This window comes from Sciurus vulgaris (assembly GCF_902686455.1).
Source record: "Sciurus vulgaris genome assembly, chromosome: 6".
Lineage (NCBI taxonomy): Eukaryota > Metazoa > Chordata > Mammalia > Rodentia > Sciuridae > Sciurus > Sciurus vulgaris.
The window spans coordinates 45,179,626-45,194,155 of record NC_136466.1 but is presented as its reverse complement, the minus strand read 5'-3'; the positions used below and the strand labels follow the sequence as shown (position 1 = coordinate 45,194,155).

Sequence of the window (14,530 nt, the reverse complement as noted above, 5' to 3'; positions counted from 1 at the left end):
TCAGCTTTTAGTCATCTGCTCCATTGAGATTTGTCTTTTTCCTGTGACTACTTTCAAATTTTCTTCTTGTATCTGATTTTATATAGTTTCATTGTGCTGCATATTAAGTGAGGATTAAGCCTATTATATTTTCCCAGTTGTACTTTATTTAGCATCTCAGAGTTGTGAGTTCATCTATCAGTTCTGGAAATGCTCAGTAATAATCTAATTAAATAAATACTGCCTCTGCCCATTATTCTCATTCTTCTTGAGATCCAACAAGTTAGGCCTTCTCCCCCCCCCCCCCATAAAAGGCCTCATACATACCACTTGCCAGCTATGTTCTCTTGTGAATTTTTTTTTTTTTTTTTTTGTCTTGTACTAGGGATTGAACCCAGGGACACTTAACCACTGAGCCACATCCCCAGCCCTTTTATATTTTTTTTAAAGACAGGGTCTCACTTAAGTTGCCTCGGCCTCCTGAGTTGCTGGGATTACAGGTGTACACACCATGCCCGATCCCTTGTTAAAATTTTGAGACAGGGTCTCACTAAGTTGCTCAGACTGGCCTCACACTTGTGATCCTCCTGCCTCAGCCTCCTGAGTAACTAGGATTACAACTGTGCTGTTGAACCCAGCTTCAAGTCTATGTACATTTTGACCAACATTTCCTCATCTCTCTCCACAGTGGTCTTTGGCAACCACCTCTCTACTCTGCTGTGAATTTAATTTGTTAGATTATGTATATATGTGAGATCATGTAGTATTGGACCTTCCATTTCTGTCTTATTTCACTTAGTATTATATCCTCCAGATTTATCTGTGTTGTCACAAATGAAAGGATTTCCTTTCCTTTTTTGGCTGAATAATATTCCATTATACATTAAATACCATGTTGCTTTATCTCTTCATCTGTTGATGGACACTTAGGTTGTTTCCATATCTTGGCTATTTTGAGTGATACTGATTTCATTCCCTTTATATAGATACCCAGAAGGAGTTGCTAGATTGTATGGTAGTTTTTTTTTTTTTTTTTAAAGGAAAATCCATACTGTTCTCCAAAATGGCTGTATCAATCTACATTCCCCTAATATGGCATTATTCCCAATGGGATTTTCTGGAAACCTGATAGAATGTTTTGTTCTATTAACTCTCCTGGATTTAATCTATAGATTCTACCCATCCCTGGGATGCAATTGCTGATATCTCTGCTCAGTTTTATTTATTTTGGGTTTTGGTTTTTTTTGTGAGCATTACATGTGTATGTAAATGTGGTATATATATATATGCCTGGCTTCCTAGGGGTATCCCTGTGTCATCATAACTTAGTGGTCAGCCAATGATTGGTCAAAGACTGCACTCATACACTTCAAACCTGAAAGGCATATATTCTCTGACGAATGTGTATGAGCTGAGACATACATTCAAAGTTCAAGGTATTTAAACCCTAGCTTTACTTTTTGCCAGGTCCTCTTGAGTTTCTCTTGCATGTGTATTCAGCCTTCCATTCAGCCAGTGATGTGTAGAGTCTTTTCATTGAGTTCTCTCATCTTTTCTGCATATAAACACAGATTTCTTAACAAGGAATGTATTGAGATCGTGAATTCTCTTGTGTCTCCCCTCTGCAGTCTTCCAGTCATGTGGAGGTGTGTGAAAAGCTTATCTAGATCCTTGGTGGCTTTCTCATTTCTAAGATCTCCCTGTTAAGTTTCTGGCTAGTCCATTGGTCTGATGCTCACTTCTGTAAAACTGCGATCTCAAGCTAACACAGTTATGTGCTTTCTCCATTTATTTCCTCCTAAGTTTGTGATTTCTTTCTTTCTTTTTCTTTTCTTTTTTTTCTGACAGCATCACTACGTCTGATTTTTTGCCGTGTAGTCCATATCGAGTTAGCTTGCCTTCCAATGCTGTAGTTCTGGTAGTGCTGTTATACCAACTCAGGTATTTTGTATTTTGTATATATAGCTATGTACAATTTTGACCAGTTTTGTATGTGTTTTTTTTTTGGGGGGGGGGGGGCGTTGATAATATCTTCACCATCACTAAAAGTCTCACTTGTCCATTTTTATCAGGTTTGGAATTTTATTTATCCTACTTTCACTCTACCAAGTTAGCCTATTACATGAATATCAGCAGAGGATGTGAAATTGTTGGATCAGAGACAAAGGACTTTATTAATACTTATGGCACAATGACTAGCACTTCTATCAGAATATTTTCATTGATTCCTCTTGCCCACAAATCCTTATAGGGGTGACATGAAGGGGCCCAGGTGATGCTATACATGCAGTGATTTTTGTGACACAATTGAAGAACAAGGAGCCTAAGGAATCTACCACTTTTATAGCAAGTAGTTAGCTAGTCTTTGTTTTATCTTGGAGAGACACATTATATCACATCTCAGGGTTGTTCACTATGCACACTACCCCAAGAAATGGGTAGTGGAGAGTGACTAGTCAGGGTTGGCATACCCAGCAAGACATGCAGGAGCCCTAGGACAGCACATTCATCTGAATAATTTATTGGAATGAAGTTGTTAACAACATCCTACATCTTTTAGATATGATCTGCAGTGATGTCTCCTTTTTATTTCTGGCATTTGGCTTTTCTTCCTCTCCCTTTTTTTCTTGAATAGTTTCACCAATAGTTAGTTTTATTGGTCTTTCAAGGAACATCTTTTGTTCTTATTGAGCCTACTTTATTTTTTTTTCTTTAATATCTGGTCTTCTTATTCACATTTTTGTTATTTATTTAAATTTATTCCCTGTTTTTCTCCCTAATTTCCTAATATGAACCTTTAGTTACTTGATTATCAGGTTTTGTTCTCCTAATATGTGCATTTTTTTTTTTTCCAACCTCACTTGTTCTCAAAGCAACAAGCATGGCAAGGGGTTTGGGGGGCTTCAGTCTTGGAGACAAGGGCAGGATTGCAGGTCTGTCTTGGCTTGGGAATATTTGGGATCCCCCAGCTGGGCCATCCAGATCACCCTTCTGGAATCACCAGCTCTCTCCTCAGTGGACAGGAGAGTGGGTGGGAGGGCAGCTTCACCCATCAGGAACCACCATCTCCTCTCTGTGGGACACCCAGCCTCTCTCCTGGGCAGGACCTCCGGGACCACACAGGCATGTCTGGATCTCCATGTCCACAGGGCAAATGTTGCCTGTTTGTGCTCTCTGACCCACAACTCTCTGTCTTAGGCCGGGTCCACTTTTCGAAGCAGTTGGTCCACAGGCTCAATTTTGTTTTGGTTGAACGTATCCGTTTCATGCCACAGCTGTGTGTACTGGCACAAATGTTTCCAGATAATCTCCACCCTCTCCACTTCCAGCCATTCCAGCTCCAAAGTGGTGGTCACCATCTCTTCAAACCACTTGGACTGGACCTGGTTGTAGATTTCTACACAGCACATGAGGTCATCACCAGCCTTTGTGGACTTCCTCTATGCCTCCTTGATGTCTTCCTCCATCTTGTTGCTCAGCTTGATCTCCAGCTGCTGGGTCTTCATCTCCAGGTCTCTCTGCCACTCTGTGAGGGCTTTCCAGGCCTTCTCCATCAATGCATAGCAGCTGGCAAGTTGCTTGCAGAGGTCAGCTATAATGGTGGTCACACTTTTTCATGTCTTTCTTGAAGTTCTCACGAAAGTTCATTAGGGGCTTCTTTACCTCACTGTGAAGCTTGGCAGAGAATTTTGTCTTGATTGCCTAAGGTTCTGTCTTCCGAGTGGTCTCCTCTGTTGGTGCTACTTGCCATTGAATTTTTATTTTGGTTTATTGATTCCTTCATTTCAAAAATTTCTTCTAGATTTCAGGGTCTTCATCTCCTTATTTAAGTTATCTACCTTCTCCTGAAACATAGCTCTGATTTCACTCTTTATATCCTCCTTAAAGTCATGAATCAGTTTTACTAAGTGAATTCTGAACTCCTCCGACATTCTTCTACTGTTTTGTCAATGGAGTCTATAATTGGAGCATCTGGTTTGTTAGGAGTGCTTTATTCTCTTTTTTTTTTTTTTCGTTTTGTTTGTGTGTCTTCCCATCTAGCCGTGGGGCTCTGAGGCAGTACAGTTTCTACTCTGTAGAGTTATAGTGTCACTGAAGGTTGCCAGTACCTCACAAATCTGGGTTTCAGTTTCTGTAGGCCCTGCCACGCTGCAGTCCCAAGATGGCTCCTGGATCTTAATGTGTACATTTAAGACTATAAATTTCCCTCTAATATGATTTTAGCCATGTTCCACAAGTTTTGATTCATAGAATTTTTAATAATATTCACATCAAATATTTTATTTCTATTATGGTTTATATTTTGCACCTATGGGTTATTTAGAAATGTAGTTTTTAATTTCCAAACACTTGGATGCTTTTCTCGTAGTACTGGGGATTGAACCGAAGGAAGCTCTACCACTGAGTTACATCCTCAAGCTCCCTCACTTTTTAAAATGTATTTATTTTGAGACAGATTCTCACTGAGTTGCCCCCTGCTGGCCTCAAACTTTTCCTGCCTCTGTTTCCCAATCAGTCAAGATTATAGGCATACACCATCATGCCATGTTCAGCCTTTCAGATTTTGATGATACTTACACTGTGGCCCAACACAGGACCCAATTTTGTTAATGTTTCATGTGTCCTTGAATATGTATTCTGAAATTGTATTGGGCGCCATAATCTATATATGTCTTTCCTTACTGATTTATGTGTGTGTGTATGCTGAGACTGTGTGAATTATCCACGGAAATTATAAACAGACCTTGAAAACAACAGCGTTTAATGCAAAAGGTTGCAAGGGTGTGAAACCATAGGAAAAATACTTAACCTATCAGAGAAGCTGTCTTTTCCCTGGTTCAGTTAGCACTCCCCACTGACTCTCTTTCATCCATTTATTCATTATCAATGCATACATCTGAAATTGTCTTACTTGTTTACATGTCCATCTGATTCCCAGATCAGACTATAAAATCCCCATGAGTACTGGTCCCACATTTCTCTTGTTCACACCATATCCCTACTGTTTAGAGAAGGCATTCTAAATATTTGTGGCATAAATGGTGCATTTTCTTGAAAAACTGGAGAGAAAATGTTATGTAATTAAATTTGAAACCAATTTAACATTTTCTTGGTAAAACATGCATATGTTATGAGGAACAATGCAAAATTTGGAGCAATTTAGAAGAGAAAATGAAACAGCTAAAGTCAGTATACCTTGACATTAGTTAATTCTGATTCATTTGTGCACTTGAATAAGTGATGAATGGGGAAGTACATGATTATTTGTCATCAGTGGTATTTTAATAAAAAAGTTTAAGCAACACTGATTTGAAGGGTTGCAAAAAAAGAGGAACACTGAAATAGAGGAACCTGAAATAAGAATTTTAACAAGTAGGATGAGCAATAAGGTGAAAGGGGGTTGGCAATTTCAGGGAAATACAGTAATTAGAAGAGACAGTGGTCAATTGCCAAGGGAAATAGGGTCAACAAAAGTATCAGTTGGATTTAGTAACAAGAGGCCATTGTTTGCCAGAGCAGTCTTAAGGGAATTGTTGAAAGGTAGAGTAAGAAGAAACAACTGTAAGAGGATAATGAAATGGGTTGACATGGTACTTAATATGATATCTCACACAGCAGCATTTAACCAAGTAATTACTTTCTGCCAGTGCTTGCCTTCAATGTTCCACCCTGTTGGCTGGGAGAGAAAAGAAAATAACTTTTAGCTCTATCTGTAGTATATCTCAGACCCAGGTAGGGACCTTCAAGCCCATTTACTATGGGTGCTTCTCTGAGGTTTGGTAACAGTTCCTCTTCTTGGGCAGGGAGTAGGGACTGCCTGAAAATAAGAGGAGGAGAGATTTTCTGAAGTGAGCTCCTAGGGTATGACTAAGATTGGGAATCTGAAGTAGCAACAGTGAAAAGATTTGGCAGTGTTAAGATTAGGCTTAGTAATTTTTTTTTTATTCTGTTAGTGTTCACTAGAGTTTTAATCGGTTTTGACTGGAAAGCCAAGAATGAAACAACAAAAAACACTTTCTTGAGGGTGGGGATCGGAGCGGTGGGTTAGGGACCCCAGCCAGGGATATAGTAAAGCAGCAGTAGTTGGAAAGCCCAAAAGCAAGAGGAAAAAATCAAGACTGTCTTGGCGAACCAAGAGAATAGCTCTACCTCTAGATGGTCTAGGGTTTATTGGGTCTGTAAAGAACAGACACAGTGGAATTCGTTTCCAAATTTCTTCAATCCTCGAAGTTGGGATTTAGGGGGGTGTTAAAACAAGAAAAACGAGAAGCGCAGGCAAAGTTCTTATTTGCCTGGGCAATAGTTCCCCTTAGAGATTTCCTACCCTCCGCCCATTTTGGCCAGCGACTTCCTTTTGCCCAGAGTGATGCGGCCACTTTAACACTGGTTGGCAGCGGCAGAGTCGCCCCCACCCGCCGCGTAGCATCAAGGGCTAAACCTGCTGTGGCCACACGGAGCCCTGCCCTGAGTGGCAAGCTGGCCTGGCGAGCTGCGACCTCCAAAGGTTATGTTTCATTGCCCCTCCAAAAGCGTGGGGACTCCGCAGTCCTGGGCCTTCGTGTGACTCAGTTTGGGCGCATAGACAGCAGGCAGCAGTGGCTTTTGGGACCAGATTTGCGGCCCTCGTGACCTGGACAAGCCCTCCCTCAGGACTAAGTCGCACACCTACTGGGCTAACAGATGAGAGAAGATGACAAAGGAGCCCAGGGCTGACAGCACAACTCCGTCTTGCCAGGCAAGTTCCAGGCGCTCAGGCGGGAGCCCCTACGGTGGGATAGGGTAAGGTTCAGGACCCGAGGAGGAAGGCACGGGGCACTGAAGGCTCCAAGGCGCGGTGGGCGAGCACCTCCTTTCTGTGGGCTGCTTTACTGCGATGGGAAATCCCGCTCAATTGTGCCTGTTTTCCTTTTGACTAGAAAACTTTTTTTTCGAAAGGAACCTCAGAACCATAGGCAAATAGCCCAGTGTCTTAAATGGCTTAGAAATCTGGTGTGAGCATCAGCCAGGTGCAGAGCCAGTGCAGAAGATTTTGATTTGAGTTTTATTTGGCTTCATGTCAAAGTAATTTGAATCAAAATAATTTGGTTTAGTAGTTTTGAACTATTTTTCAGTATTAGTTAAGATCTTTTGAAGTCCGAGTTGCCCATACAGTGGTGCACGCCTGTAAACCCAGCTACTAGGGAGGCTGAGATAGGAATCATAAGTTTGAGGCCAGCCTGGGCAAGACACCATCTGAAAATCAGTAGCAGAGTAACCCTGGATACTGGAGATTTACCCACCTCTCCCCAAGTTAGAGTTTAAACATATGACCCTTCCATTTTAACACTATAGAGTGTTCAACATAAATGGGGTTAACTCCATTTAAAATCTCATTTAAATCAGAAAAGAGGTGAGCAAATCTAAATTAATGATCAACCCACATTTGAAGCAAACAGGGTAAATGTTACTGGTGTGTCCAACTTCATGGATCTTGAAGTATAAGTCATATTTATATTGTTAAATCATTTATGCCTTATCTGTTGAGTCATTTGCTGTCATTCTCCTTTTTTGTTCAATTAAAAACTATATGCTATTAAATCTTACGTTTAAATCTTCTCTAGGCCCCACATCCCCTTCTTCATCCCACCCCACTTTGCTTCCTTTTTATTAAAGAATCTCTTTGAAAGATTTGCCTCCCTCTAGTTCCTCTTCTCCTACTTACTTCTCCCCACTTCCATCTCAGGCGATTTGTCCTCCTTGTGCCTGCTTGTCTGGGTGTTATGAGTGAACGTCTTGGGAACCTGTGTCTGTGCGCAGTTCTCATTTCCATGACCCTCAGTCTCACTTGACACAGCTGACCATCCCTCCACTTCAATATTCTTTCTTCATCACTGTCTTTCTTTTTCACGCGGCTTCCGTGTCATCAAATTCTCCTGATTTCCTTCTACCTCTTTGATCACCCCTGTGTCTCAGGGCTTCTTAACTACTAAATGTTAGAGTGCACAGGGCTCAGTTCTTGGCCCTATTCTCTTTCTAGACATATTTTCCCCCAAAGGTTATTTCTGTCCCAGGCCATATTCTGTGTCTATCAATAACATCTATAAACTGACGCCTTCCAAATTTTTATCTCTAGGTTTACTTCACTGTGTTCCAATATATATGTATCCAATTCTTTTTTCAATATCTCCACTTGGAAATTTGATGGTCATTTAAATTTAGTATATACATACACAATTATTGATTCCACACCTAACTAGTAGTCCTCTTTTGTGCTTTCAGTAATCGTCCTTATTTCAGTTAAAATTAGTGCAATTCAAGTAGACTGAAACTCTTGGAATCATTGCTGATTTTTCTTTTTAGGAATCATTCTTGACTCTTCCTTTTAGCTCAGACTCTACATTTAAACATCCAAAAAATTCTGTGGACTGTACCTTGAAAAAGATATCTCAAATCTGATTACATCTCTGTCCCTCAGTTGAACCATAGTAGTAAAGTCCTTACTTCTGCCCTTCCTGCTCTATTGTCTTTATCCAAGCAACACCAGTTTTTTTTTTTGTTTTTTTTTTTTTTTTTTCAGACACATCAGAACTTTCACTTCCCTTCAAAACCTTCTAGTGGCTTCTCATCAGAGTCATAAAAACCAAATACTTACAAAGGCTTTGAAACCTGTGTGATCTAGCCCCTGACTACTCTGATCTCATCTCCTAGCTTCCCTCTCACCCACTCAACTACAGTGACACTGATCTTGATGTCGTTCTCTTTGCCTGCAGGGAGTCTCTGCTAGACCATTGCAGACTATACTCCCTCATTTCCCTCCTTTACATGCTGCCTCACTACTCATTGTCCTGTTAGAACAAGATCCTTTTTGCTACTATTTCTGTGGGATGGGCTGATAATAGACACTGAATGCTACTCTATAGTACAGTCATTGTCCTCTATCTGTGAGGAATACATTCCAGGACCTCCAATGGATGTCTGAAATTAGATAAAAAGCCAAATCCTATATATCATGAGATTTTTCCTATACATAGGTACTTATGATAAAGTTTAATTTATAGATTAGTCATATTAAGAAATTACAATAATAATAAAATAGAACAATGATAACAATATACTATAATATGGAGTAGTGATCACCAGCATGACTAACTCTTCTTGTGCTTCGGAAAGTAAACTAAGCATTACCTGAACACTAATCCTGCAATACCATGACAGTTGATCTGATACCCAACAGGTGGGTAGCATATATAGCTTAGATACACTGGACAAAGGAATGATTCATGTATAGGTTGGATTGTCTTGGAAAGAACATGATTTAATTACACTTCTCAAAACAGCAAGCAATTTGAAGCTCATGGATTATTTATTTCTGGAATTTTTTATTTGGTCGGCATTTGACCCCATGTATGAAACCAGGGAAAGAGAAACTGCAGAAAAGGGAGAACGTATTTTACACAAAGCTTGTATATTACATGAAGCTTATGATATCTTTAAAACATTGTTGGTTGCTAATGCTCTCTGATATTAAAAATGCACAGCTATTTTTCCTCAATGTCATTTTTGACAATTTGCCTTTAAATTCTGTATTCTTATAAAATCTTTTCCTAGTTTTGAGAAGATTTGCCCTTTATACCAGTTCTCATTTCTCATTTTTAAAACAGAAAATGGAAGAAAATTATTATTCAGTTTACCAAAAAGAGGAAGAAATCATTTTTTTTTTTCTAGGAGTTTGGGCAATCTGGAGATTCCTACCTACTGAGCAAAGAGAGACAGTGTCTTCAAGTTGGCAAAACAGGTGCCCAGGTGAAGATTAGTTTTATATTTTTTGTTTTTCAATCTCACAGGATTAGCTTTTTTTTTTCAATAAAAATCATGAATTTACATAGGGCAATGTTGTTTGATTCATTCTGTTATTTTTTTCCTCCCCCACACCCCTCCCACCCCTCTTTTCCCTCTATACAGTCCTTCCTTCCTCCATTCTTACCACCCTCCTATCCCTAACTCTAAACCTAACTCTAACCCTAACGCTAACCGCTCCTACCCCCCATTATATGTCCTCATCCGCTTATCAGCGAGATCATTCGTCCTTTAGTTTTTTGAGATTGACTTATCTCACTTAGCGTGATATCCTCCAATTTCATCCATTTGCCTGCAAATGCCATAATTTTATCATTCTTCATGGCAGAGTAATATTCCATTGTATATATGCCACAGTTTCTTTATCCATTCATCAATTGAAGGGCATCTAGGTTGGTTCCACAATCTGGCTATTGTGAATTGAGCAGCTATGAACATTGATGTGGCTGTATCTCTGTAGTATGCTGGTTTTAAGTCGTTTGGGTATAGGCCAAGGAGTGGGATAGCTAGGTCAAATGGTGGTTCCATTCCAAGCTTTCTGAGGAATCTCCATACTGCTTTCCAGAGTGGCTGCACTAATTTGCAACCCCACCAGCAATGTATGAGTGTACCTTTTTCCCCACATCCTCGCCAACACCTATTGTTGCTTGTGTTCTTGACAATCGCCATTCTAATTGGGGTGAGATGAAATCTTAGGGTAGTTTTGATTTGTATTTCTCTTATTACTAGAGATGTTGAACATTTTTTCATATATCTGTTGATTGCTTGTAAATCTTCTTCTGTGATGTGTCTGGTCCTTTCCTTAGCCCATTTGTTGATTGGATTATTTGTATTCTTGGTGTAGAGTTTTTTGAGTTCTTTATAGATTCTGGAAATTAGCGCTCTATCTGAAGTATGAGTGGCAAAGATATTCTCCCACTCTGTAGGCTCTCTCTTCACATTACTGATAGTTTCCTTTGCTGAGAGAAAGCTTTTTAGTTTGAATCTATCCCAGTGGTTGATTCTAGCTTTTATTTCTTGTGCTATGGGAGTCCTCTTAAGAAAGTCTGATCCTAAGCCAACAAGTTGAAGGTTTGGACCTACTTTTTCTTCTATAAGATGCAGGGTCTCTGGTCTGATTCCGAGGTCCTTGATCCATTTTGAGTTGAGTTTTGTGCAGGGTGAGAGATAGGGGTTTAATTTCATTCTGTTGCATATGGATTTCCAGTTTTCCCAGCACCATTTGTTGAAGAGGCTATCTTTTCTCCATTGCATATTTTTGGCACCTTTGTCTAGTAGGAGAAAATTGTACTTATTTGGGTTTGTGTCCATGTCCTCTATTCTGTACCACTGATCTACCTGTCTATTTTGGTACCAATACCATGCCGTTTTTGTTACTATCGCTTTATAATAGAGTTGAAGATCTGGTATTGCGATACCCGCTGCTTCGCTCTTTCTACTGAGGATTGCTTTAGCTATTCTGGGATTTTTATTCTTCCAGATGAATTTCATGATTGCTTGCTCTCTTTCTATAAGGTACATCATTGGGATTTTAATTGGAATTGCATTGAATCTGTATAGCACTTTTGGTAGTATGGCCACTTGGACAATATTAATTCTTCCTATCCAAGAACATGGGAGATCTTTCCATCTTCTAAGGTTTTCTTTAATTTCTTTCTTTAGTGTTCTGTAGTTCTCATTGTAGAGGTCTTTCACCTCTTTTGTGAGATTGATTCCCAAGTATTTTATTTTTTCGAGGCTATTGTGAATGGGGTAGTTTTCCTAATTTCTCTTTCTGAAGATTCATCATTTATGTATAAAAATGCATTGGATTTATGAGCATTGATCTTGTAACCTGCTACTTTACTGAATTCACTTATGAGTTCTAATAGTTTTCTGGTGGAATTTCCAGGTTCCTCTAAATATATAATCATGTCATCAGCGAACAGGGATAGTTTGAGTTCTTCTTTTCCAATTTGTATCCCTTTAATTTCTTTGGTTTGTCTAATTGCTTTGGCTAGAGTCTCAAGAACGATATTGAATAGAAGTGGTGAAAGAGGGCATCCCTGTCTTGTTCCAGTTTTTAGGGGAATGCTTTCAATTTTTCACCATTTAGAATGATTTTGGCCATGGGCTTAGCGTAGATGGCCTTTACAATGTTAAGGAATGTTCCCACTACCCCAATTTTTTCTAGTGTTTTGAGCATGAAGGGATGCTGTATTTTATCCAATGCTTTTTCTGCATCTATTGAAATAATCATGTGATTCTTAACTTTTAGTCTGTTGATATGGTGAATGACATTTATTGATTTCCGGATGTTGAACCAAACTTGCATCCCTGGGATAAAACCCACTTGATCATGATGCACTATCTTTTAAATATATTTTTGTATGCAATTTGCTAAAATTTTGTTGAGAATTTTTGTGTCAATGTTCATTAAGGATATTGGTCTGAAATTTTCTTTCCTCGATGTGTCTCTGTCTGGTTTAGGTATCAGGGTGATATTGGCTTCATAGAATGAGTTTGGGAGGGTTCTCTCCTCTTCTAGTTTATGGAATACTTTGAGAAGTATTGGAATGAGCTCTTCTTTAAAGGTTTTGTAGGATTCGGCTGAGAACCCATCTAGACCGAGACTTTTCTTTGTTGGTAGGCTTTTGATGACTTCTTCTATTTCATTGCTTGAAATTGATTTATTTAAGTGTGTATGTCCTCCTCATTCAGTTTAGGAAATTCATATGTCTCTAGAAACTTGTTGATGTCTTCGAGATTTTCTGTTTTGTTAGAGTATAGATTTTCAAAATAGCTTCTAATTATGTTTTGTATTTCACTCCTGTCTGTTGTGATATTTCCTTGTTCATTCCGAATTTTAGTAATTTGAGTTTTCTCCCTCTTTCTCTTTGTTAGTGTGGCTAAGCGTTTATCAATTTTGTTTATTTTTTCAAAAAACCAACTATTTATTTTGTTAATTTTTCCAAGTATTTCTTTTGTTTCAATTTCATTGATTTCAGCTCTGATTTTAACTATTTCCTGTCTTCTACTACTTTTGGTGTTGGTCTGCTCTTCTTTTTCTAGGGCTTTGAGCTGTAGTGTTAAGTTGTTTATTTGTTGATTTCCACTTCTTTTGTTGAATGCGCACCATGAAATAAATCTTCCTCTAAGTACTGCTTTCATAGTGTCCCAGACATTTTCATATGATGTGTCTTTGTTCTCATTTACTTCTAAGAATTTTTTAATTTCCCTCCTGATGTCTTCTGTTATCCATTCATCATATAATAGTGTATTATTTAATCTTCAGGTATTGGAGAAGTTTCTGTTTTTTATTCTGTCATTTATTTCTAATTTCAATCCATTATGATCTTATAGAGTACAAGGTAGTATCTCTATCTTCTTGTATTTGCTAACAGGAGCTTTGTGGCATAAGACATGGTCTATTTTAGAGAAGGATCCATGTGCTGCTGAGAAGAAAGTGTATTCTTTTTATATTCTATATAAGTCGGTTAAGTCAAAATTGTTGATAGTGTTATTGAGATCTATGGTTTCTTTATTTAATTTTTGTTTGGGTGATCTATCCAGTGGTGAGAGAGGCATGTTAAAATCACCAAGTATTATTGTGTTGTGGTCTATTTGATTTCTGGAATTGAGAGAGATTTGTGTGATGTACATGGATGAGCCAATGTTCGGGGCATAGATATTTATGATTGTTATGTCTTGCTGATTTATGCTTCCCTTAAGCAGTATGTAATGTCCTTCTTTATCCCTTGTGACTAGTTTTGGCTTGAAGTCCACATTATCTGAAATGAGGATGGATACTCCAGCTTTTTTGCTGTGTCCGTGTGCATGGTATGTTTTTCCCATCCTTTCACCTTTAGTCTATGGGTATCTCTTTCTATGAGATGAGTCTCTTGCAGGCAGCATATTGTTGGATTTTTCTTTTTAATCCAATCTGCCAGTCTGTGTCTTTTGATTGATGAGTTCAGGCCATTAACATTCACGGTTATTATTGTGATATGAGTTGTATTCCTAGTCATTTGACTCATTTTTGTTTTTTTGACATGCTTTGGTTTCCCCTTTATTTGGCTATTCCTTTAGCTAGTTCCTCCCGTTGCTGATTTGCATCGTTGTTTTTCTTCTCTTCCTCATGGAATATTTTGCTGAGAATGTTCTGTAATGCCAGCTTTCTTTTTGTAAATTCCTTTAGCTTTTGGTTTTCATGGGAGGATCTTATTTCATCGTCAAATCTGAAAGTAAGTTTTGCTGGGTATAAGATTCTTGGTTGGCATCCATTTTCTTTCAGGGCTTGGTAAATGTTGTTCTAGGCCCTTCTAGCTTTTAGGGTCTGGATTGAAAAATCTGCTGATATTCTTATTGGTTTCCCCCTGAATGTAATTTGATTCTTTTCTCTTGTGGCCTTTAAATTTCTGTCTTTATTTTGTATGTTAGCTATTTTCATATTAATGTGCCTTGGTGTGGGTCTGTTGTAATTTTGTATATTTGGAGTCCTATAAGCCTCCTGTACTTGGTTTTCCATTTCATTCTTCAGATTTGGGAAGTTTCCTGATATTATTTCATTGAATAGATTGTTCATTCCTTTGGTTTGTTTCTCTAAGCCTTCCTCAATCCCAATAATTCTTAAATTTGGCCTTTTCATGATATCCCATAATTCTTGTAGATTCTGTTCATGATTTCTTACCATCTTTTCTGTTTGGTCAACTTTGTTTTCAAGGTTAAATGTTTT

At 38.6% G+C, this 14,530-nt stretch overlaps 1 protein-coding gene across 3 annotated transcripts in view; it reads left to right on the top strand.

The window, feature by feature from the left end:
• Window positions 1–3,986: 3,986 nt before the first annotated feature.
• TICAM2 (TIR domain containing adaptor molecule 2) overlaps window positions 3,987–14,530 on the top strand; it is a 30,840-nt gene continuing 20,296 nt past the window's right edge. For all 3 annotated transcript variants that reach the window (XM_079145349.1, XM_079145348.1, XM_079145347.1), the window contains exon 1: window positions 3,987–6,715. The gene's annotated coding sequence lies outside the window, so the exon portion shown is untranslated. The remainder of the gene's footprint in view (window positions 6,716–14,530) is intronic.